This window comes from Gorilla gorilla, chromosome 16, assembly GCF_029281585.2.
Source record: "Gorilla gorilla gorilla isolate KB3781 chromosome 16, NHGRI_mGorGor1-v2.1_pri, whole genome shotgun sequence".
Lineage (NCBI taxonomy): Eukaryota > Metazoa > Chordata > Mammalia > Primates > Hominidae > Gorilla > Gorilla gorilla.
In genome coordinates this window covers 29,906,670-29,931,748 of record NC_073240.2, presented here as the reverse complement: position 1 = coordinate 29,931,748, position 25,079 = coordinate 29,906,670, and the positions used below count along the sequence as shown (strand labels likewise).

The 25,079-nt window shown below is 48.8% G+C and overlaps 1 protein-coding gene across 7 annotated transcripts in view; it reads right to left on the bottom strand.

Moving 5' to 3' along the window:
• Window positions 1-25,079, bottom strand: part of APBA2 (amyloid beta precursor protein binding family A member 2) — a 222,511-nt gene that overhangs the window by 186,399 nt on the left and 11,033 nt on the right. For 6 of the 7 annotated variants that reach the window (XM_063698431.1, XM_063698433.1, XM_063698434.1 and 3 more), the window contains exon 2: window positions 9,646-9,755. The gene's annotated coding sequence lies outside the window, so the exon portion shown is untranslated. The remainder of the gene's footprint in view (window positions 1-9,645; window positions 9,756-25,079) is intronic. The other variant, XM_063698432.1, reaches the window with a different exon arrangement.

Below are 25,079 nucleotides of genomic sequence, written 5' to 3'. Positions count from 1 at the left end.
CTTTAGCTAGCTCTGGAACCTCCTTGTGGCCTCCCATTCCCAGGCCCCCACTAAGATCCAGGAGCTACAGGGGGACCGACTGGAGTAGTCTCTCACCAGAGGCCACCAGCGGCGGGATGAGATGTTCATGTAAGCTGTCCTGCTGCCCTGAGGGCCAGGAGAGGTGACAAGCATGCCTGCATCCCACATCAACAGATGCTCCCAGCTCCCCACCCCAGCATGGTTTCTGGCCTACAGGGTACCAGAAGAGGAGCAGGGACTTTCCGTGAAGGGCTGTGCCTCATGGAGCGGGCTGGGGAGGTGGCTTCACCTTGATTCCCAAACAGGGCTTCTAGCAGACCCCTAGGATAGCTGTACCGAGTCCCCAATGTCTGCGGACGCGGCACCCGAGTTTCCTGAGAATCCAGAGGCAGGAGGCCATGACCAGAGCTGCCTCACAGGGGAAGAGGAGGAGCTGCCCAAGGAGGAGCTGCCTGCTGCCCCTACCAGTGTGGGGCCAGCCTGGGGCCGCCTTGAAGGAACAGCCCAGGAGCACTCCCGAGGGGCATGGTGGAGGATAGGGAGAGCAGTCAAGGGCATCAGCCCAGCAAGGCCTCCCACAGGTCTCAGGGAAGAGCTGCAAGTTCCCAGCAGGGTCATCTCTAAGAAACCTACCCGAGGGTCACTGGAGACAGGAAGTCCAAGCGAAACATCTGCTGGACCCCAGAAGTGCCACCCAGCCCACTTGTGGAGAGAATGCCCTCTCCCCAGACACTCCATCCCTCAGAACACTCCCTGGCCAGCAAAAACAGAGGCAAAGAAAGAAAGAAGGGGACACACAGCCCTCCCTCCCCAGCTGGCTCCAAGACAGGTCAGGCTCCAGCCGGGTGGGAGAAGCTCCAAAGAGTCTATAATTACTCCTTTTCATGACTGACCAACAATGTTCCTGGACTGAAAGTAACCAAAGAACCTTCTATTGCCTTAGAATGACAGAAAGTTCCAGGGCCTGCCTGGAATGTTCATTTGAGCAGAAAAAGAGCTCACCCCCAGGGCAGGCTCAGAGGGACCGCGAGGGTGAAGATGCTCATGTCTATCCTGCTCCCATCGTGGAGAGCTCAGCGCCCACCCAGATGGACCTTATGGTCCTTATGACTTCTGAGGGGAAGTCAAGCCTGAAACTGGGCCTTCTTCTGGAAACAGCCCTAGCAGCAGCAGGGACCACCACGATGCAGCCCTGCCAGCCCATTCCCACCTATACTGGCGGGGGCTGGAGGGTCCGGGGGCTGCACTGTCAGGGAGGGACGGGAGACATAGCTTTTGCCCCCCTTCCACCTCTCCAACTCAGCTCCTTCCACCTTTTCCTACCTGTTTTTATAGAGATGCGAATGGGCCAGTTTCACCCTCTAGGTAAATAACTGCTCAATAGCTTTGAGGATGGGCAGAAGCAACCTTTCCTTTAGTAGGTGGGTGGCAGATCTACACTTCCTCATACAAGAACTGTGGTCTTTAGGAATACATATTCTCCCTCCCCTTGACGGAATTAGGAAAGTAATACTTTTTACACTTGAAATTAAGAGCAGAACAGATGGTGATGGTTTAGAAATCTGTTCATAAGAACTGATGCTGGCAGTGGGACCATCAACAAGACATGGATAATGGGGGCAAATTGGTTTTTTGCAATGTGCACCCAAGTCCCACTACTGCAATCCGAAAAGCCAAATACTGAGAATGGGGGACAGGTATGGACAGAAGGTTTAGCCACAGTAAGAGGGCAAAACAACTAGCAACGCGGAAGTGACCACAGAAAAGCCCCCTTCTTCTTGTGTGTTGCCTGGGCCAACGCTGTTGCCCCAGGGAAGCCTGGGTGCCAGCACCATACAAAGTGCCATGCTAAAGACAGCCCATCAGCTCCCAGTGATAGGCGGGAAGTGCTACACCCTTGGATCTGAGTGGTCACTCCTCTATTTGTTGAGGACATCTGGGAGCCTCCGATTGGCAGCATCACTCATGTGTGTCTCAAATTCACTGAAACCACAAGGCACGAGAAATCCTACGGATTAGCAGCCACCCATAGCCAGGTGGCTTGGCCTCGTTATTTATCCCTTTTGGTGTATTCATTCAGAATGTGCCAGGCTGTCTTGTGGGTGCAAGGACGCAAGGGAACACTGACACTCCAGTTCCCTGGAGCTTACGTCCTAATTAGGAAGACGGATGACAACTGAGTAAATCATCAAATAACAAACATGATTCCCGGTTGGGGTGACAGGAAAATCAAAGCAGGGGAAGGATTGGAGTTTCCACTCCAACACGTAAAGAACTTGGAAGTCATCACTCCCATCCTCATGACAAGAAAATGGTGCACAAACTGAAAATCAATGACCTTCTTTGGACTCATCAGTGAACTGAGTTTGCAACTCGCCCCCCTGAAATCTAGAGACACAGCCAAATCCAAAGATTCACTGACCTGGAACAGAGCCTCCAGGGCCATACCACAGTAGTTTGGGTAATTCTGACAAATTGCTGCAGGCCAAGGGTGGACTCCCATGACTGAGAAACTCCTAGAAGCCACAGTCTTAGGGGGCCCCAAAACTTTCATGGGCTTTTCCTCCAGGATCCCTACGAGGTTCTCACCATGAAAACCCAAAAGACATCTCCTGGTGACTCTGGCAGAGGGAGGACAAACGTCATCCTGGTGAAATGTAGCCAGAGCCTTCTCTAGGACAAAGGCCTGCTCCCCGCAGGGAAAGACTTTACCAGAACCTTGTCGCAGAGCCACGGAGGAAGGGCATTCCTGAGTCCAGCCCCCTCTGGCCTCCTGTTTGGGGTCTGGAAAAGCTATATAAGAAGAAACATCTGTGACAGTCACAGCCCAGGGAAATGGGACCACAGAAAGACTGAGATGTAATCAGAAGACTATAGACTGCTGGCCCTCCCCACACCCTACAACTACACCGACAGGACTCCAGTGTGCAACAGCAGGTGAAAGCTGGGAGAGCTGCACGACACTCACTCTCTCTGAGGAAGGGAATTTAGGGAAGCCCAGAGCCAGAGGACAAAAACAAGGGCACTGCAAGGATCGGAATATGCCGGCACTCACAGCTACAACAAACATTACACGTAGCCCATAGCCAGATTAACAGAAAACCTCACGTTAAAGGCCTGTTTACCTCAGTTCCTATCACCCTATACATCATATCTAGCTTCAAATAACTTACAAGGCATGCTAGAAGATAAAAAGGACAACATATTTCTTTTTTTTTTTTTTTTTTTTTTAGATGGAGTCTCGCTCTGTTGCCCAGGCTGGAGTGCAGTGGAGCGATCTCGGCTCACTGCAAGTTTCGCCTCCCAGGTTCACGCCATTCTCCTGCCCCAGCCTCTCGAGTAGCTGGGACTACAGGTGCCCGCCATCACGCCCGGCTAATTTTGTATTTTTAATAGAGACAGGGGTTTCTCCATGTTGGTCAGATTGGTCTCAAACACCCGACCTCAGGTGATCCGCCCGCCTCGGCCTCCCAAAGTGCTGGGATTACAGGTGTGAGCCACCGCGCCCAGCCCAAAAGAACCTATTAACAGAAATGAAGAATGCCTTTGACAGGCTCATCAACATGGCTGAAAATAATCAGCCTGAAACAGGTCAACAAGAACTTCTCAAACTGAAACACACATGCACACAAAGAATGGTGGGAAGACCGGGCACAGCGGCTCATGCCTGTAATCCCAGCACTTTGGGAGGCTGAGGCGGGGGGATCACCTGAGCTCACAAGTTGAAGATCAGCCTGGGCAACATGGCAAAGTCCCACCTCTACAAAAAAATAAAAATAAAAAAATAATAATAATGGGTTGGGGGGGGGGCGGGGAACAGAACAAAGTATCCAAGAACTGTGGAACAACATCAAAGATGTTACACATGTAACTGGAATACCAAAAGGGAACAAAAGAGACAATGGAGAAAAAATCATTTGAGGTAATGATGGCCAAAATATTTTCAAAATTAATGACAGATCCAAGCCACAGACCATGGAAGCTCAAAGAACACCAAATAGAGTAAATACTAAGAACAAAACAAAACAAAACAAAAACAAAAAGCAAAATACCCTACACCTAGGCACACCATATTTGAACTACAGAAAACCAAAGACAGAGAAAATGACTAACGCAAATGACCAGCGGGGTAGGGAAACACCTTATCTATAGAGGGGTAAAGATAAGAATTACAGCCCACTTCTCATCAGAAACCAGTAAAGGAAGAAGAGGGTGGATAGGCCAGGTGCGGTGGCTCACGTCTGTAATCCCAGCACTTGGGGAGGCTGAGGCAGGCAGATGATTTGAGGTCAGGAGTTCGAGACCAGCCACGGACAACATGGTAAAACCCCATCTCTGCTAAAAATACAAAAATTAGCCAGGCATGGTGGCTGGTGCCTGTAATCTCAGCTACTCAGGAGGCTGAGGCAGGAGAATGGCGTGAACCCGGGAGGCAGAGCTTGCAGTGAGCCGAGATAGCACCACTGCACTCCAGCCTGGGCAACAGAGCGAGATTCTGTCTCAAAAAAAAAAAAAAAAGAGAGAGAGAGTGGAGTGAAATCCTTAAAATTTTGAAAGAAGAAACCACCAACCTAGCATTCTATGTCCAGAAAAAGTATCCTTCAAAAATGAAGGAGAAATAGTTTCTCAGGCAAACAAAACCAAGGGAATTCATCACTGGCAATATACACCCTGAAATAAACGTTAAAAGATTTTTCTTCATACAGAAGAAAAATTATATAGGTTGAAAACTTGGATCTACATAAAAAAGAGGTATTCAAAAAGGAATAAATGACAGTGAAATAAAGTTTTCTATTTTCCTTACTCTTATTTGATATAAAAATAAACTTATTTACTGCAATAATAGTAATGATATACTGTATGATTATGACATATGGATAATTTAAATAATTAACAGCAATGTCACAAGGGACAGGAAGGAGGATTTGGGAGTATTCTGTTATAAGGTAGTTGTACTAAATGGGAGGAGGTATAGTGTTATTTGAAGGTGGGCTTAGATTATTTTGAAATACATATTGTAAACATATATTGTAAAACTTTTAAAAAGAAGTATGAGTGATATGCTATGAAAGGAGATAAAATGGCATCACATAAAATGGTCCATTGAAACCAGAGGAGAGAGAAAAAGAAGTCTCTGGCAAGTACAGAAGACAGTTACTAAAAAGTTTGATATTAATCTGAGTACCTCAATAATCATTTAAATGTGAATGATCAAAACACACCCATTGAAACAGAGATTTTCAGAGTGGATAAAAAACACAAGTCCCAACTCTATGCTATCTACAAGATATCTACTTTAAATGCAGAGACACTGGTAGGTTAAAAGTAAAGGGACAGAGAAAGGTATACCATGCTAACTCTAATCAAAGTAACTTGGAGTACCATTATTAATTTCGGACAAAGCAGACTACCAACCAAGCAAAATTATCAGGGATAAAGAGGCGACATTACATAATGAGAGAAAAATCAATTTTCAAGAGGATGTTACAATCCTTAAAGGCTATGCACCTAACAACAGATAATTGAAATATATGGGGCAAAATCTGATAGAATTTTAATTCTAAATGAGAAATTGGTAAATCCACTATTATAAGTGGAGACTTCAAGACCTGTCAGTAATTGATAGAACAAGCAGACAGAAAATCAGCAAGGACAGTTCACTTGAATAGCATCATAAATCAACTCAATAGAATTGACATTTATAGAATATTCCATCCAACAACAGCAAAATACACATTCTTCTCAAGCTTGCATGGAACATTCACAAAGATAGACCACATTCTGAGCTATGAAGTACACCTTAACAAGTACTTTAAAAATAGAAATCATAAATATACGTTATCAGACTACAATAGAATTAAACTAAAAGCCAGTAACAGGAAGATAGATTTCACTGGTGAATTCTACCAAACATTTAAAGGAGAAATTACACCAATTCTTTACAACCTATTCCAGAAATTGGAAGAGAAGAAACACTTCCTCACTTTATGAAGCTGGAATTATCCTAACATCAAAACCAAAGAAATTATAAGAAAATGACATACCACTGCCTCTTAGGAGCAAACAACTTAAAAATCCACAACAAATTATTAGCAAATCAAATCTAACAACGTTTCAAAAGAATTATACACTACAACCAAGTGGTATTTTTTCCAAGGCTGCAATGTTGGTTCAACATCAGAAAAATCAATGGATATAATCTACCACATCAACAGACTAAAGAGACAAAATCATATGATCAGATCAATTGATGCAGAAAAAGCAATCTGACAAAAATCCAACACCCACTTCTGATTAAAAACCACTCACTAAATTAGGCAGAGACCATCTTCAGCTTGATAAAGAACATCTACCAAAAAACCTATTCAGGAAATGCCAATAAACAGTCAGACCCCACTTCCCACCCAGTAGGCTGGCCATCATGAAACAAAGAAACAAAAAACAGAAACTAACAAGTGTTGGCTAGGATGGGGGAAAATGAGAACCCTCACTCAGTGCTGGCGGGAATGTAAAATGGTGCAGCTGTGGTGGAAAACAGTTTGGCAGTTCCTGGAAAAGTGAAACAGAGTCACCACAGAACGCAACAATTCCACTCCTAAATACATACACAAAAGAGTTGAAAACAGATACGGAATCTAACACTGTCCACACACACTCACAGCTGCATTATTCCTGACAGTCAAAAGGTGGAAACTACCCAAACGCCCATCAATTGAACGCACAAACAAATGTGGTGTATCTGCAGAATGGAATATTGTTCAGCCTTAAAAAGGACTGAAGTTCTGACACATGTTGCAACATGGATCATCCACATAAACTTCATGCTAAGCCAAAGAAGCCAGAAAGAAAAGGTCACAAATTATATGATGTCTAATTTATGGGAAACATTCAGAATATGTAAGTCCATGGAGACAGAAAGCAGATTGGGGTTGCCAGAGACTGGGGTAGGGAGGCTGGGGAGTGACTGCTTAATGGAGAGTTCCTCTCTGGGATGAAGAAAACGTGTTGGAACTAGACACACACAGTGGGTGCCCAACACTGCAAATGCACTACATGTTACTGAATTACACAGTTTCAACTGGTTAATGGCTAATGTTATATGAATTTTACCCACTTTTTTTTAAAAAAACCTACAGATGACATCATATCTCACATGAGAAACTGGACATTTTCCTCCTGAGGTTGAGAACAAGGAGGGGAGAGGGAAAGCAACAGCACCAGGGCTGCCGGGCACTCAGGAAGGCAAGGACTGAAGTCCTGTGTTGAGTCTGTCCTCGTGGGACACTGTCACAGCAGGGCAACGGGGCAGGAGGCCCACTAGAACAGGCTTAAGGGTGGCCAGGTTGACCACTGGCTTTTAGAGGTGGGGTCACAGCCTTTCTGCATCTTCTCTTGAAATCACTCAAAACCAACAGAGAATGAGAAATGAAAACTGCACCTGCAAATCTTGCCAGACGAAGTGCTGAGGCAGCACAGGGATGAGGAGCCCCGGGGGGGTGGTGGAGGCAGAGAAGCCTTTTCATGCCCAGCCTCACGGCCCACCTCTAAAACCCCAAAAGGCCCAAGCACTGAGACACCAGCACAAAAAGGGAGTGAGGCAGAAAGCAGGGGGCTACTCAATAGTCTAAACAGGGAGCAGTCAGACTCCCAGCCACTCAGAGGAGGACTATCCTGACCCCTGAGCAGGGATGCCCTGGCAAAAGGGCACCACGTGTTCCATATGAGAAGAGGGCAGGGAACATGGTGACACCAGTGAGCACCTGTCTGCTGAGCGCTGAGGCCCCTCCCCCCACCCCACACCTCCCCCAGACTCAGCACCCACCCCCAGGGCAGGAGGCTAGAGAAACGGAACTCTCTCAGCTCTGGGGATGCTTGTTCCTGCCTCATGAGGCAGCCTATCCTGACTGATACACACTGCATAAGGGTTCACCTAAATGATGACATAACTCTATATATTAGAGTTAGGGTTAGGTTTAGACGGAGTAGCTCTCAGGAGGGAAATCTACGAGTTCAACCATCTTGACCACAACAGGAGACTAAGAAATAGTAGCGTGCCCATATTCTTTACAAATGTCGAGATAAATCCAGAGGAAGAAGCAATAAGAGCTGGAAGTGGTAATCTATGGGGAGTGGGCAGGGCAGGAGCGGTGGGGAGATGGTCTGGGAGGCCAGGGGTCTGCTATTTTTTTCATAAAACTTATAAAACTCTTTGACGTCTTAAAATATGCATATGTATCATGCTGACAATATAAAAACTGTGTCTGAAAAGTAGACCAAGCCTTTGAGGTGCAAAGGGGACAAGGATGGGTGGTCTGGGTAAGCATTCCAAGGCACAGGCCAGTCCTAGCTGCCTGGTTTCCCCAGCGTCCTGCACAGGGCGTGGTGTGGTGACTGAGGCGTGGCTGAGGCTCTGAATTCCAGTTCTACCACATGGGCAACAACCTCAGTTCTCTCACCCCTAGTGACCATTAGGGGAGTGACCGTGGCTTCCTCAGCATGGTGCATGGTGCATGTGGGATAAATCCTGCTGTGCCTGCTTCTAAGGTCTCACCGAATACCTGAAGGACCTGCAGTGTTCTGGGTTGAGAGGCAGGAACAGGACAGGCTGGGCAGGTTAGGATGTCCCCTGAGAGAGGGTGTGGAGCAGGATGGTGCTGAGCCAGCTCCTGGGAACAGGGTCTGGGTTACACATCGAAACCATGGGGAGGCCAGTGGGAGCAGGGTCATCGAGGGAGAGCAGTGTGTCAGAACAGGCAGGTGGAACGTGGCTCAGACGGCCCACTAAAGGACAGAGCATGGCTGTGACACAGCTGTGGCCCCACTGTGCACTGCACTGAGACATTCCACTGGGCACAGAGCTCCTGCGGGACAATCGCCGGCTGTAGAAGATGCTCCCACCTCTGCAGGAGGGGCTGAGCTGCTCCCACAACCAGACCCTGCAGGCAGCTCGAGAACGTGTCCTGCACAATCGCCTTGTGGGGACTAACTGTGGTGGCCACCAGTGTCTTGGGCTGCCCTGCTGCTGCCCCTGGGGAGGGCCCTGCCCACACTGGCGGTGCCTGGGACTGGCTACCTGGGTCAAGGCAAGCAGCCTGGGGTGCTGAGCAATTTAGGAATTGTTATTGCCAGGTCAAGCAGAAAGAACCTGCCCACTTTCTGCCGGCCCCTCCTCCTGGGTCCCTGGGAAGAACTGACCGCCGGGATGCCCCCAGCCTACCTGCACCCCATGGGGAAGGGAGGCTGCCCAAGAAAGCAGCACAGCTCCACCAGGAGGACGGAGGCACTCAGTGCAGCTGGGAAAAGGGACCTGGGGCACTCCAGGGACAGGATCTCCGAGGTGAGACTGACGGGGTTACAGGGAATGCACAGTCTTCTCCTAGCAACTGGTCCCCTGTAAATGCCTGTTCTTCCCCCTTTCGCCTCAAAATAAATGTAAGCGTATGTGAAGTTTGTGAAAGCAGAAAGCAAAAATATTTACCGTAGCTGTGTTTAAGCTTTTGTTAGAGAAAGGTGAGGGCCATCGTGGCTATAACTCTTCTTACGGCCCCCAATTAGCACATCAGCCCAGACTCATGCATGAATGCCACATTAAGTGCAGTGGGGATCGTAACGGGTTCTACTCACTCAGAATCTCCAGACACAAGAAGAGGCTCACCCCGTCTCTCCACAGGACAGTCCTGGCCTGTTGGTGGTTTGTCCACAGGAGATTCAGCAACGTGTAAATATTCAGGAGACTGTGAAGAAAAAGAGCACAAACAAATGAAGTGTCAACCAGTTGAGAAAGGAAACCACTTATTCACCTACAGAGGGGCAGGTGTGGATGGCAATGATGGGCCACACGCTCATATGGGAGGCTAACAGCTCCCTCCCCAGAACTTCTAGAGCAGCTGGAACTCCAAGGCTCTCCAGAGCAGCTGAATATCTGAAAAACCAAGAGTCACAGGTTGACCGTGATTCTCCCCCAAGTCTTCAAGTGAACCTTCGTGTTTATTTCCAAAGGTCAGTGAGTATGGACAACTAATGATTTTGGGCCACAGGTAGCAGAGCTGCATGCTAAGCTTGCGGGGAGTACATTTTTCAAGCCCTTTTGTAGGAAGATAAGGGAAATCTCGTGCCATTAATATTTCAGGTTTCATTTGCTCTGACAGGAAATGAAACACATTCGTCAGGGTTCTGGTCCCAGCTTGTTTTTTCAAAGTACAAAATGCTGCCTGAGATACAGAGCTTGTGGCATAGAGCATGCCACACCCAGTAGGCTGGGGGATGTTCTACCAAATACACTAAACAAACCCCTTGCAGAAAAAGGGTGATGGTGCCCACGTGCTGGTGCCCAGAGAAGCCATCAGATTAGCCAGTGACACTGTTTCTCCTTGAGATGCAGGTGGCCATCAGCGCTCAGCCAGCACCCCTTACTGATCAGCCTGGACTTCGCACAGAACTGAGCTGCAGAGACAGAACTGAGCTGCAGAGATAGACGTCCTAGCTCTGCCACTGACATCCTGAGAAGACTATGTAACCTGCCTGTGCCTCAGTTTCCTTGCCATGAAGGATGATGGCAGCACTGAGATATGGGGGTTCAGGCTCCAGCTCCAGCACCTGCTCCCAACCCCTCTCACCCTCATCTTCCTACCACATCAAACGAGGGAGCTGACACCCATTCCTTAAGAGGTTCCTCCAGCTTTAACATCCACGGCTGCTGCCTTCCAACTTGATACTTCCTCTAATCTGTGTTTCCTGCCTGGGAGCAGGCCACCCAGCTGGAGGCCTCCTAAACCCAAACATTTATTCCCACCCCATGGGCCCACTCTGATACTAAAGCACAAGAGGGAGTAGTGTCCATTTTGGGGAAACCCAGGCCAAACCCCACCTGCCTGCTCCCACCGTGGTGTGGGCATGAAAGGCACACCAAGAGCCAGGGACTCTAATGGGGCCCAGGGAGGCACAGTGCTGCATGACAAGGCCATTGCCTCCAAGTCATGGCGTGCAAAGCACCTGAGGTCCTGGGCCTAGACCCTGCCCATGGCTGCCTTGCCCCATCACACCCCAAATCCCTGTGCCATCTGTGCCTCACCTCTTCTGTGCCCATGTTTAAATCTTTTTGTTGCTGTTGTTCCTCTAGAATCTTCCTGGCAAACTCCCATTCATTCTTCAAAACCCAGCTGGTGCAGGCATCTCTGAATTCTAGGGGAAATCACACTCTTCTCAGCCCTGTCTTCTTTCTGCAGTCCTCACAATCATTCGTGACCACTTCTCCCATTCCCTCTCAGGCTCCTACCTGGCCCCAAGAGGGCACACAGTTTATAGACTGCACATGACGCTGCTGGCCAGTAAACCCTCAAAAGCAGCCTTAAAGAAGGAAGATAAATGAAAGCAAATGCAAAGGCTGAGGAGGGGCCTCTGCTGGGTGAGGAGGGAGCATCGGGCTGGGAGTCAAAGACATCGGGCTACAGAGGAAGCAAGCTGCCACAGAACATGCCACTGTCACCACACGGAGCACCCACAGCCATGCTCAAGCCCATTCTTATCCCACGGACAAACGGGGCCTCCAGATGTTTCGGACTGAGGAGGGGGTTATCACATCAATATGGCTCAGGATGACCTGGGGGAGCAGGGCTCATCTGGGAGCCCCCAGAAAGGAAATGCAGAGGTTGTCCTCAGGGCCGAAAGTACACAGCCCTTCTGGGACAAGACAGCTGCAGGATGCTCACTGAGTCCCCGCTGCAGGGTGTGCTGATGAAGCTGTTCAGGAGACACAGGGAAAGAGCTCCTCCCTGACCTCTGCCTCCTCTGGGAAGAACCAGCCCTGCATACTGAGCCAGAGAAAGCCTGGCCTGCCCAGCTGTGCCCCTGCCGGCCCCCACAGCACGCCACACTGCAAAACCACTGTTACCTGCCACGGGGCCGGGGGCTGCCACCTGCCACATGTTCCTGAAGCTAAGCATACAGCCAGTTTGACCTGGAGCAGAGGGGCAGTGATGCGGCACCCAGGAACCAGGGAGTCAGCGGTTGTTCATTCTCCCTCCATTCAACAACCGCGGGCAGGGCTCAGGCTCCTGGCTTTCTGTGTGTCGCAGTGCCCAGCAGATGACTCTCCCTGCAGGGCGTGTGTGGCATCCTGCCTCCTTCCCTTGACTCGGCCTCTCTCCCGGCCCACCCAGGTAAAAGGTTCGCAGGGAAGTGCAGAACACTCCAGCAACTCTCAGATAATCCCCACAATTGGCCGGGCGCAGTGGCTCACGCCTGTAATCCCAGCACTGTGGGAGGCCTAGGTGGGCGGATCACGAGGTCAGGAGATTGAGACCATCTTTGCTAACATGGTGAAACCTCGTCTCTACTAAAAAACGCAAAAAATTAGCCGGGCGTGGTGGCGGGCGCCTGTAGTCCCAGCTACTCGGGAAGCTGAGGCAGGAGAATGGCGTGAACCCCGGAGGAGGAGCTTGCAGTGAGCCGAGATCGCGCCACTGCACTCCAGCCTGGGAGACAGAGAGCGACTCCGTATTCAAAAAAAAAAATAAAAATCATCCCCACAATTAACTGGCAAGCGGCCCTGCCCAGCCTCGCAGTGAGCGGGCGGGACAGGAACGTTCGCTCGCTGATGTGGGCAACAACCCCAAGCAGGACGCCAAGCGACCGGTCGCCCGCTCTCCAGCTGCCATGGCGACACCAGGCCCAGCAGTAGCCTCTGCAGCCCCCTCCAACCGGGATTCTGCATAGGCCCCGCTGCAACCACCCCCCGCCCCACCCCCACCCCCACCCCCACCACACCCACACGCATCAGGCACTCCTTTAAAATACATCCCGCCCGAGTGTTCCCACAATGACGCGGACGCCAGGGGGCGACCGAAGGAAGGCTGGTGGAGAAGAGCACCGGGATTCCTCCTTGCAGTGGGGGAAGCCATCTGCTTCACCTCTCCCACCTGGGAGTCCTGCTTCCTCCAAGGACAGGGACTCGGGGCCTGGAGGGGGCGTAGCGCATCAAGGCTGCTCCTGTGTCCCTCTCCCTTCAGGAGTGAGCCACGCCTCCTTTCATGAGTTCTCCCCGTGTGCCAGTTGGCCAGGTGGCCATTCCAAAATAAAGAAGGGGCTTGGCTGCCGAGGGCAGTGGCCTGGGTTGAGACCCAGCTCTGTCACTGACCGGCTCCGTGGCGCCAGGAACGCTTCTGAACCTCCCTGTGCCTTTTCCCTCACCCACGGAGACCGCAGGCAACGCTGCAAAACTCAAAGCAGACCGCCTCAGCCTGCAGGCCTTCCCTTCCCGCCAAGCCTACGCCTCCCAAGTGCTCAGCAAACACTCGCGGTGATTCTTATCCCTATCTGGGCAGAATCCTGGGGGACCGACTCGGGGCAGCTTCCTTGCCCCATAGTGGCATCTAAGCAGCAGGCAGCTGAGCTGGGGTAGGCAGGTGAAAGGAGCAAGGGAGGCTGCTGAGACCAGAAAGGAGCAGAATGGGGCGGGGGCAGGATGCAGTGAGTGCTGCTCCCCAGAGACCAGCTGGCCCCCAGTACCCCTGCCCCACACCACAGTAAGCCGGGGTGCAAAAGAATGTGACAAAAAGGTCTTCTCAAAACAGGAGTCAGCTAATAAGACAAAAAGCAACTAACGATCTACTAAAACAAAGACATGGTAGCTGAGTCATTCCACATTTGTCAAAACCCATAAAATATACAACATGAAGAGTGAACCCCAATATGTTTTAACTATGGGCTCCAGTTAATAATAATACTGCCCCATCAATGGTAACGAATGTACTACACCAATGTAAGATGTTAATAATGAGGAAACAGGGGAAATGGGGTGAGGGTGTACAGGAGAACTCCCTAAACTTTCTGCTCAATTTCTCCATAAACCTAAAACTGCTGAAAAAAAAATTAAATCTATTAATTTTTTAATATGGTGGTTGATTCATTCAAAGGGCTAAATGTGAGAATGGGATACCATTAAACGGCCAATGGGTAAAGGGAAGATGGGGCTACAGGATTCTCCCAGAATGCAGTGCAAGCCAGACCCTAGGAAGGAGCCCTGGAGGGGAGCGGGTTTCTCCTGACGCTGGTGAGGGCCATCAGGCTCTGGGTACCATCTCAACCCCCCTCATCACAGTCCCTCTCTCTCCAAACTGAGGAGTGTTCATGAGAATTCTCAGGATTTTAGTTATTTACCGTCTTTCCCCAGTACTGCTTTCCTGGGGGTTTGGAGGGAGGGCAGGGAGGATGGGAACAGGAAAGGAAACGTTAGTAACCATGCCACCCTTTGCCCGGGTCCCTGGCTTCTCCCAGGCTACCACATTTCCCACCTCATGGCCTCAGAGAGTCCCCCTCTCTCTATTCAGCTGTTGGCAGAGAATTGCTTTTTTGCTAGCTTTCCCTTTTTTTGAGAAGTGTATTTCTTTAGAATGAAGCCTTTCAGAAAGGCAATTCAGCATTCTCTATCAAAAATTTAAATAGGCATATCCTTGTGCCCAAAAACTCCATTTCCAGGAGGACTCACATGTATAAAAAATGATGTCTGAAGATTTTCATTGTCGCAATCTTTTAAAAAACTGGAAACCTAAGTACCCATAAATAAGAGAATGGTTAAATAAATGACGACAGAGTTCACGTGCTGGAAGAGTCAACGGCGTTTTTAAAGAGGCAAGGCAACGCGCACTACAGTGAGGGATCTTACAGGCCTGTTTTTGAGGGAAAATGGTAAGTGAGCTACAGCGAGCACACGTGTGTAGATCCCAGTTACAGGTCCGTCAAGATGGCTAGAGAATACACACACTGCCCAGCCCATACACACACGCAAAGGCACACAGAAAGGGGAAACCCCCAAAAGGCTTGTCAGCCATGTCCTCTGGGGAGGGGAGCGGGGAGAGAGGTGGGAGAGGAGAGACAGGTGGGAGGAGAGGGGGCCTGGACATTTTACTTTATTAAAGATATGTGTACTGGTTGAGTGTTTCACCAAAATGCATCTAATATTCAGCAGCATTATAATCAAACCCACCTGTGTGCCTTTGAGGGTCTCCTCTTCTAGCTGGGGAGATGTCGGCACTGAGACAAAACGACCTGTGGGGAAGGGCAGACTGCAAGGGGAGGAAGCAGGACTTCCCAAACGGGCCGCCACTCTGGGCATCAGGAGAGGTGGCAAACAGGCTGGTCTCCCCCAGGAAGGCAGCCACGGGAGCAGAGGAGCCAGCCTCCCACAAGATCAGGACGTAAGCATGCCCCAGGGCACAGCCAGAGACACCCAAAACACAGGAGGCGGTGCTGACCCAAAGGAGGGCAGGACCAGGGAATGTGCCGGCCAGGACAGCAGGGGGTGCGCAGGCGGGGGCAGTATTAATTTGGGGAAAACAATCATTCAGTTTCATTCAATGAGTAGTTTACGTGCAAATGTGTGTGGCGGGGGTGTGTGGTGTGCGCAGATACAGAGTATGTGATGTGGTGGGTAGTGAGTGTGTGGTGTGTACGTGGTAACTGTGTAGTATGGTGTGGGTGTGTGGTGCATGTGTGTATGGTGGGGGGTGTCCTGGAGGGTGTGGTGTGTGGAGTGTGCTATGTATGGTGTGTGGTATGTGGTGTGTGTGATGTGAATGTGGTGTGTGTGTGGTGTGTGTGTGGAGTGTAATGTAGTGTGGAAGAGTTGAGTGTGTGTGTTTTGTGTGCATGGTGTAGTGTGTGTGGTATATGGTATGTATGGGGTGTGTGGTGTGTATGGGATGTGCATGGTGTGTGTATATATGCTATTGTGTGGTATGTGTATAGTGTGTGCGGTGTGTATAAGATGTCTGTGTGGAATGCAGTGTGTGGTATGGGTGCTGTGATATGTATATAGAGTATGGTGTGATGTGTGTATGGTGTCTATGGGGTGTGTGTGGTGTGTGGTATGTATGGAGGGGTGTGGTGTGTATGGGGTGTGTATGTATGGTATTATGTGGTGTGTGTGGTATGTGTGGTGTGTGTGGTTATGTATAAGGTGTGTGTGGTGAGTATGGTATGTGTGTGGTGTGTACAGGGTGAATGTGTGGTATGTGAGGTGGGCATGGTGTGTGTGAGGTGTGTGTGGTATGTGTGGCATGTGTTTGGTGTGTATGGGGTATGTGTATGGTGTGTGGTGTGTGGTGTATATGGGGTATGTGTGTGGTGTGTATGGGCTATGTGTGTGGTGTGTGGTATATATGGGGTATGTGTGTGGTGTGTGGTGTGTATGGGGTATGTGTGTGGTATATATGGGGTATGTGTGTGGTGTGTGGTGTGTATGGGGTATGTGTGTGGTGTGTGGTGTGATTGGGGTATGTGTGTGGTGTGTGGTATATATGGGGTATGTGTGGTGTGTGGTGTGTATGAGGTATGTGTGTGGTATGTGGTATATATATGGGGTATGTGTGGTGTGTGGTGTGTATGAGGTATGTGTGTGGTGTGTGGTATATATGGGGTATGTGTGTGGTGTGTGGTGTGTATGGGGTATGTGTATGGTGTGTGGTGTGTATAGGGTATGTGGTGTGTGTGAGGTGGGTATGATGTGTGTGATGTGTGTGAGGTGGGTATAGTGTGTGTGTGATGTGTGTGTGGTGTATATGGGTTAAGTGTGTGGTGTGTGTGAGGTGGGTATGGTATGTTTGTGGTGTGTGGTGTATATGGGGTATGTGTGTGGTGTGTGTGAGGTAGGCATGGTATGTGTGTGGTGTGTGTGAGGCGGGTATGATATGTGTGTGGCGTGTATGGGTTATGCGTGTGGTGTGTGTGAGGTGGGCATGGTATGTGTGTGGTGTGTATTATGCACACACATGCACACCTGTGCACTGCAGATAACAGGCAGGCCGGCAGCCCGGGACACACAGCGATGACGAGCTCAGCCAAGGCCAGGCTCAGCTGGGGAGTGGCCAGGCCCCCATCAGCTCAGAACCCTGAATGCACGAAGAGTCCAGGAGGAAAGAACGAGCTGTGTCCCCATCTCCACCCAAAGCAGCTCTCACAAAGGGGCTGATCAGGGTCGTGCAGCCCAGGAATCCTGGGGAAGATATTTTCTGTAACTTTTCCTGGGCAGGGGAGGTCCAGGGTGCGCGGGCAGGACCAGTCCCTTATGGGCTGTGCAGCTGAGCGGGGCAGCAGGACCCAGGACATGCACTGCACGGGAGGAGGAGCAGCTTGTAACACAGCCACCTGAGCTGCAATCTGGGTGGAATATCCAGCCGCACTCTCAGGCCCCATGGGCGTCACAGAAGAACAAAGGCACTCCAAAAGGAAGCCATGTGCAAGATGGCCCCAAACCCCCAGCCATCCTTCAAACTTCTGCAATTCTGAATCCTTCATAGATGAAGGTCAAATAGACAGTATTTTTGTATATACAGATCTTCTTCCAAAACCTGCTTTCCCTTCAAAAGTCACCTAATACCATTATGCTCTCATACACCAGGCTTGGAGGTGAGCTGCTTCCCCAAGGTCTACACCGCAAAGCAGCCCCTGTGAGGGCCCCTGGGATGAGCAGGGGGAGCCTGACCACTCCCCTCTCCTCTCTCAACTGCAGCACTAATGGAAAGTGCAAGGAGAACATTTCTGACCCTTCCATTAGGAAACGTTCGCAGAATTAAAAAGCAAATAAGTCATTTTCAGACTAGACACAACAGAAGACTAAAATATTTTTTAAAAACCCAATGTTTCACCTCAAGGACTTCCACTTGGAGGGAGAAATAGCCTGCAGTTGGCATAATTATCCAGGGCCCCAGTGTTCCTAGAGGGGTGTGCGTGAGTGTACCCCACTGGCCCGCAGCCTGTCACTGCAGCCCAGGACAGGAGGCTCTAGGGAGGGGCCGAAGCTACTCACTGACCCAGATGTCAGACCAGAGCAAGGACTATTCATGAAATAGAATCTACCAAACTGGCTTCAAAGTCACCGAATACAATGAAAGAAACTCGGTGACTGTAAGCTACAACTAGTAGAATTTTTTTTAATTTAAGTAAGTGCTAACGTTCTAAAGACGGTGAGACCCACAAGTGGGGGCTCCCCTTGTCTCATGTGCTGCTATGGCACCAACCCCTAAGCCAGCACCAGCACATCCTGGGGCTCCGCAAGGATTTCCTGAATCCATTCAGACACTGCTGTGGAAAGACTGGGGGTCAGCAGACTGTCCCTTTCTACCTCCTGGTGGTGGACTACAGGAAGTAGACGGGCACAGATCCCAGGACAGCTTCCCAGGGAGTGGCTTGCAAACCTGGGCCCAGAGGATTGAAGTCAGAGACCCTAGGATCCTGGGGGAAGGGACAGGAGGTAGTACTGTGGCCTGACAGGTCCCGGAGCTGGAACAAGGCGGCAGGTGCAGTGGTGGGCACAGGCCACTGCTGAGCAGCCTGGTGGTCGCAGCAAGGTGTGAAAGGGCACCAGGCCTCCAGATGCTGCCCCGCCTGCTCTTCGAGCTACTGTGAGGACAAACCCAGCTGACAGATAGGAAGGCCCTGGTGTCACACACAATCAGCAAGGATCCCTGTATCAGGAGGGGTGGCACATGCTTTCACCTCAGCTACTGAGCAGCCTGACCCAAGCCAAGCCCTTTTGGCCCAGAAGATTTTGCACTCAATCCTTGCCCATCTACGACGGACACAAACTGTAGTGCAGACACATGCTGCTTTATATACGACAAAACGCAATGGTCCCTGTCCCAGATAGTGCAGATGCGTGAAAATAACTAGAATACTAGAATGCAAGCTCCTTGGAGCAACAAAGCCCTCTGGCTCGCCCACCGCAGTGCCTAGCACACAGCAGGTATTCAACAGGTATTTGCTGAATGATGAATGAATGGATCAATGGATGTCTTTAGAACCTTTTCCTTATAAACATTTAAATGTGTGCTTTCAAAGTGAATATACAAACAAGGTACTCAAGGTATCTGCAAGTAAAACACCTAGGGAAAAAGAACAAAATAATCAAAATCAGGAGACATTAGGGTCCTCCTCTGACATCTCTACAGCCTGGAGGATTGCTCAATAACAGTAGCAGGGTGCCTGCCAGAAATGAGGCCAGCTCCTCTCCTGCCTCCAGGGAACCTGAAGAGTAAAGAACAGACACAACCTCTGGAGGGTGCTGGGCTATGTCCCCAGGCCTAAGCTGTAACATCCTGTAACAACCAGGCAGCCATCAGGACTCCCCAGCCTGAACCCCGCTCACCCTGCTGCTCCAGGAGATAAGTAGCCAACAGCTAGAGCTTGGGGCTTTTATGAGCTCCTTGCCTTAGCAATGCTGTCTGGGACTGGATGTGGTACCCAAACACAAGATCCAGTCCTGATCATCTCCCTTGCATATTCTAAAACTCCTCCTCAGTGAGGCCACAGTTTCTACATTTCAGATTTCAAAGCACAAAACGATAGATCTTTGAATAACCCAAATGTCCTAATCCATAGTATATTCTCAGAAACACAAAGTCTCTCCTCTGGCCCTTCCTTGAAATGGCCTGACTCTTACATGTCACAAAATGGATGGGAAGTAGCATCTCCATGACCCAAAATATGAAAACTGGAAACACTTCCTGGTCTTCCAAATAGCAATAAAAATTATTTAATATAATTTCATATTAAGCCCATTTAATAGAAGTCAAAATATCTCAAGCACGTATGCTATTAGAGGGAACTGATATGAAACTAAAAATTCAAACAGATACAGCAACATAAATAAAAATGAAAAAGTGAAAAAAAAATCACTTCATTGCTATATAGGATTTCCGAAGATGATGCTCTTGAAATCGCTTTTAAAACAGTATGTTCCAACTTCCCACTAATCCAAATTACTCTAGTGACGTCTGGCTTCAGCAGCTCACTGCAAATATGCAGCCTCATTATTTTACTTGGAATGGTAATAGCGAGGAAGCATCTATTTCCATCCCTCCATCACTAAGGCTAACATAAACCTATAATCTGCACTGAAACTGTTCCACTTCTGATTAGAATCAGAAACACTTCCAGATGGGCTCAGCACAGCCAAGGGGGGACTGTCCTACAAGGCCACGGTGTAGGGGTGGCAAAGGAATCATGGCAGCAACTACCTTTTGTTTTTTAAAATGTGAAACATTTCTGAATGGCTTAAGCAACATCTATTTAATTTAAAAGCTCTATTGAGCTGAACAAAGAAAAAGAACACATGCTCAGCTCCAGAGACATGTAAATGAGATTGGGGGACAGAAGGAAGTGCATTAATTCCCTCCACGACCCCTGAAGAGCAGCGGTGGGTCTGAGCATCCTATCTCCAGGAAGCAGGCCAGCAGGCAAGCCAGCTGCCACCTCGTTCACCCTGTGCAAACCACAGGCTCCGTCCCCAAAAGCAGGCAAATGACTGTCTTATTTGTTCAGGGGAAGCAAAATGGTCCAGGGTTGGTAGCCGCGTTTTCCTCCCAACAAGACCTAACCGCTGTCATCTTTCTGTGGGACCCAGCCTCCCTGAATAGAGTGAAAGGCGGCCAGCAGAACCCAAACTGTTCTGCCACAGGCTCCTCCCCACAGAGCACAGCTCAGTGCAACAGAGTCCCCAAATCCAAGATGCAGAATCCACGAAGAAAAAACCTTCTGCTCCAGAAGGTACTTACAGGAAGTCAAAATAGTCAAAATTAAAATCACATCTTCTTATGATTCTTTTTTCTAACATAATCCATTATTTCTTACTGCAAAACCTAGAAGATGTTTACTATTTATAACCAGAAATAGTTTCTCATAAAACAACCATAAAATGTAAATTATTCAGTGACCCATCTCTCTGGAAAAGAATAACACCGTATGAAATTGAGGTACTGCCCCAAAAATCAAGACGATGGGCCCTGAAACTCTAAATATTTGAATTTTTAAATAACTTCATATCAAGCCCATTTAACAGAAACTATGTCAAGCAGACACACTATTAGAACTGATATGAAAATAAAATTTCAAACTGACACGGCTGTATCAAAAAGAAATGAAAAGAGAAAAATCTCTTCATTGCCTTTTAGGATTTCCAAAGATGATGTTAAGCCCAGACATGGTTCTGATCTCCAGGAAAGCAACTGCTGTGGTACAAAAGGACAAGGGTTAAAAGAGAACGGTGGGAGCTGTCTTTCCCAACTAACCCAGGCAGTGTGACACAGAGGCTTTCGGCACAGCCCAGGGTGCCCAGGACTGAAAACTCCTTCACCACCCCCTCCATGGGTGGGAAATACTCGGATCTTCATTCCTGTGACACAAGACCTTGAAGGTTGCTGAAAAATGCTGGTCCCATCTGACTGGGGCAGCATTTTCATTTATTGCACACCATTAAGATTTTGGCAGGAATCATTGTGCTAGATACCATTATCCCACCAATCACTGAGCACTTTTCATTTCCTGCCCCTGGTGCTGTTGGATACCTTACGGCAAGCTGCCGTCCCTGCCCACCCACCTGAGGACAGAAACCTCCAACCCTGCTTTGCCAGGAAAACTGACCAGCGTGTCTGACAGATGGTCAGTCCTTTGCTGGACATGGCCCTAAAAAAAGGAGACAATTCTTTTACTCAGACCAAAGTAAGCAAATGCTGAACGGGCTTATAATGAAACATCACAGTCCCCAATCTGGACTTCCCCACTCCGCTGGCCATCCTTGTCATTATTTCTGATTTTAATTCTACCGGTGGCTGTTTTCCACCTCTCTAAATAATGTTTAAACTCTCTTTCTGGGTATACCAACTTCGGATAATATTTATTGGCATCCCATTATGAGAGGTGAGTTTTGCAAGCCACGACCTCCCCGGCACTGGTACAAGTGACCAGAGGATCGCACCAGCTACTGCAGTCACGCAGAGGGGCTTTCCATTCTTAGCAAGAGCACTGGGATAAAAGAGATCCTTCTAAGAGCTCCCACCTAACTCTGGGAACACAGAAGCATCCTTTAGAAGCCCTGTGGTCACACGGCCTTCAGGATGGATACAGGCTCTTTTCTTAGCTTTATAAAGCCCCGGATAGGCTGGCACTAACGTGGCATGTTGCTGCTGCACTTTGGGGGCAGGAACTGGCTCCTGCTCCAGTTTGCATCCTCTGTGCCCAGCACCTGTGCCCAGCATCCAGCTCGATGCAGGATGAGTAGGTAGCTTTGGCCTGTCCACCCAACCCTCACAGAGGCGACCAAGATGAAAGTCCTCATTGGCTTCTTGGATTCTTCCTACTGTGTGAGATATTCTTGATGTCTGAGGGATGAACCACAAACAAAACATGGTCTATCCATACAATGGGGACAGTAGTCAGCCCTAAGAAGGAAGGAAGTTCTGACGCACGCTACAACACAGATGGGCCTTGAGGACGTCACGCAAAGTGAAAGAAGCCAGTTGGAAAAAGATAAATGATTGTATGATTCCACTCACATGTGGCACCTGGAATCGTCAAATTCACAGAGACAGAAAGTAGAATGGTGGTTGCTGGGCGCGGTGGCTCAAGCCTGTAATCCCAGCACTTTGGGAGGCCGAGGCGGGCGGATCACGAGGTTAGGAGATTGAGACCATCCTGGCTAACACGGTGAAACCCCATCTCTACTAAAAATACAAAAAAAAAATTAGCCAGGCATGGTGGCGGGCGCCTGTAGCCCCAGCTACTTGGGAGGCTGAGGTAGGAGAATGGCGTGAACCTAGCAAGCGGAGCTTGCTGTGAGCCGAGATTGCACCACTGCACTCCGGCCTGGGCAACAGAGCAAGACAGTGTCTCAAAAAAAAAAAAAAAGGAAGTAAAATGGTGGCTGCCGGGGGCTGGGGGAGGTGGAAGGAGGAGTTAGTGTTTAATGGACACAGAATTTCAGATTGCAAGATGAAGAAAGTTCTGGAGATGGATGATGGTGATGGTTGCACAACACTGAGTGTATTTAATGCCACAGAATCATATACTTAAAAGTATTTCAGGTGGTAAATGTCATGTTATGTGTTATTTATCACAATTTTTAAAAACTAGAAATATTAAGATATCCTTGATGTCAGATGCCAGGAGAGCGGTGTCAGGCATCTCACCAGTCGATTCTCTCAGAATGTTTCCTCTATTGCGTAACCAGGAGCCTGAGGTATCCCAAAGAAAAGCCCCAGTGTAAAATCAACAATAACCTCAGTGGGCCCGGTGCAGTGGCTCACGCCTGTAATCCCAGCACTTTGACAGGCGGAGGCGGGCGGATCACGAGTTCAGGAGATCGAGACCATCTGGCTAACATGGTGAAACCCCATCTCCACTAAAAATACAAAAAATTAGCTGGGCATGGTGGCGGGCGCCTGTAGTCCCAGGTACTTGGGAGGCTGAGGCAGGAGAATGGCGTGAACCTGGGAGGCGGAGCTTGCAGTGAGCCGAGATTGCGCCACTGTACTCCAGCCTGGGCGACAGAGCAAGACTCTGTCTCAAAAAAAAAACAAGAAAACAAAACAAACAAACAAAAACAACAATAACCTCAGTGGAGTGGCTCCATCAGGGAGTGACAGGGGCGTGACTTACTATTGGAGGACAAGGCAGGAGTCAGGGAAGATGGCCCACGCCTGCTTTGAACTGTAAGGAGCATGCAAAACCTCTTATCCAGGCCCACAGGGCTGCCCTGTCTACAGCACAAACAGCTCAGGGACAACGGCTCGGGAAAACCCCAGGGTCCAGCCAGGTCACGGGCACAGGCCTGCACTCACGGGGTACTTCACAGAGGACAGAGGTGCACTGCAAATGCGTAAGAGGATATTTTCACCAATGGTAAAGTGGATTTTTAAATAACATTAAGGTTTTTAAACAGATTTTAGAAACGAAAGGGTTCCCCCTGTATATGTCAAGAACCTGAGTTTCTTTCTGAAACTTGGGCAGGCCCCTTTAAGTTGGTTCAAATAGAAAATACACCAGCAGCGGCCACTCCCCTGGGGAAAGGCAGACTTTATGGCTGAAAGGGTCGCCCAAGCGCTCCTGGTTTTCAGCATCACACAGAGTGGCTCAGGTGCCCATTCATTTTATCAGTCAGCCCGGGGAGAGTCCCCACAGATTCGGAGTCATATCTATGATGGGACGCAAGCTCTACACTTCCCAAGCATTGATCCTGAGGTTGATCAATCCTGAGCATTGATGTCTGCAAAAACAAATCACTTAGGTGCAGAGACAACGCAATGACCATCCCGCTGGGGGCTCCCGCCTGATTCCTTCCACATCCTGGCCAACAGCTCTGGCCAACTGGGGAGCCCACGGACAGCTGCTCTGCCTGGCTCCTGCTGAAAGGATGATTCTAGTCAAAGGAATATAGAAGAAAGGTTAGGGGGAAAATGAAAAAAGAAGAGGAATGAAGAGGTAATGGCCCTTTAAGATAACAAAGCCTTACCAAAAGCCACAGTAACTTGTACAGTAGATATCGGCACAAGAATAAAGCAGTAAATTAGAATGGAGAATCCAGAAACACAGGAGAAACACTCAGAACACAGCAGCAACTTAACCCATGACAAATCTGCCAAAAGAGAGAGGTCAAAGTGGCTGACTAGGAAATTAGGCTGGAAAACTGAATACTCCTATAAAAAATCTACATCCCCAACTCACACCATATCTAAAATACATTTTAGATTGAATAAGAGATGTAAATGTAGAAAAATCTGGACTATCAAGTATTAGCAGAACATGCAGGAGGGGGCTTATATATATTAGGGTAGAGAAACCCTTTCTCTAAGTAAGATACAAAATTCAGGGTAAATAAAGCAAGCTTGATAGATTTAACAATGTAAAACTTCCAAATTTTTGCATTGCCAAATATGTCTTTAAATAAAATCAAAGGACAAGTGGCATCTGAGAAAAAAATATCTGCAATATATATAGCAAATGAGGAATAACCCTATGTACCAAGAACACCTATAATTCAACAACAAAAAAAACCTTCACAAGTCAAGAGGAAAAGAGGCAAGGATGAAAAAGAGAATTAGAAGGAGAAATTCAAATTAGTATTAAGCACACAAGAAGCAGCTTGTTGTCATTCACAATTTTTACAAATACAAAATGAAATAAGCTATCACTTTATACCCACATGACTGAATGAAACCACAAAGTCTTCGTGGTTTCTGATCATGTCCAGAGAGTGTCGATGTCCAGAGAGTGTCACACCGCTGCCACAC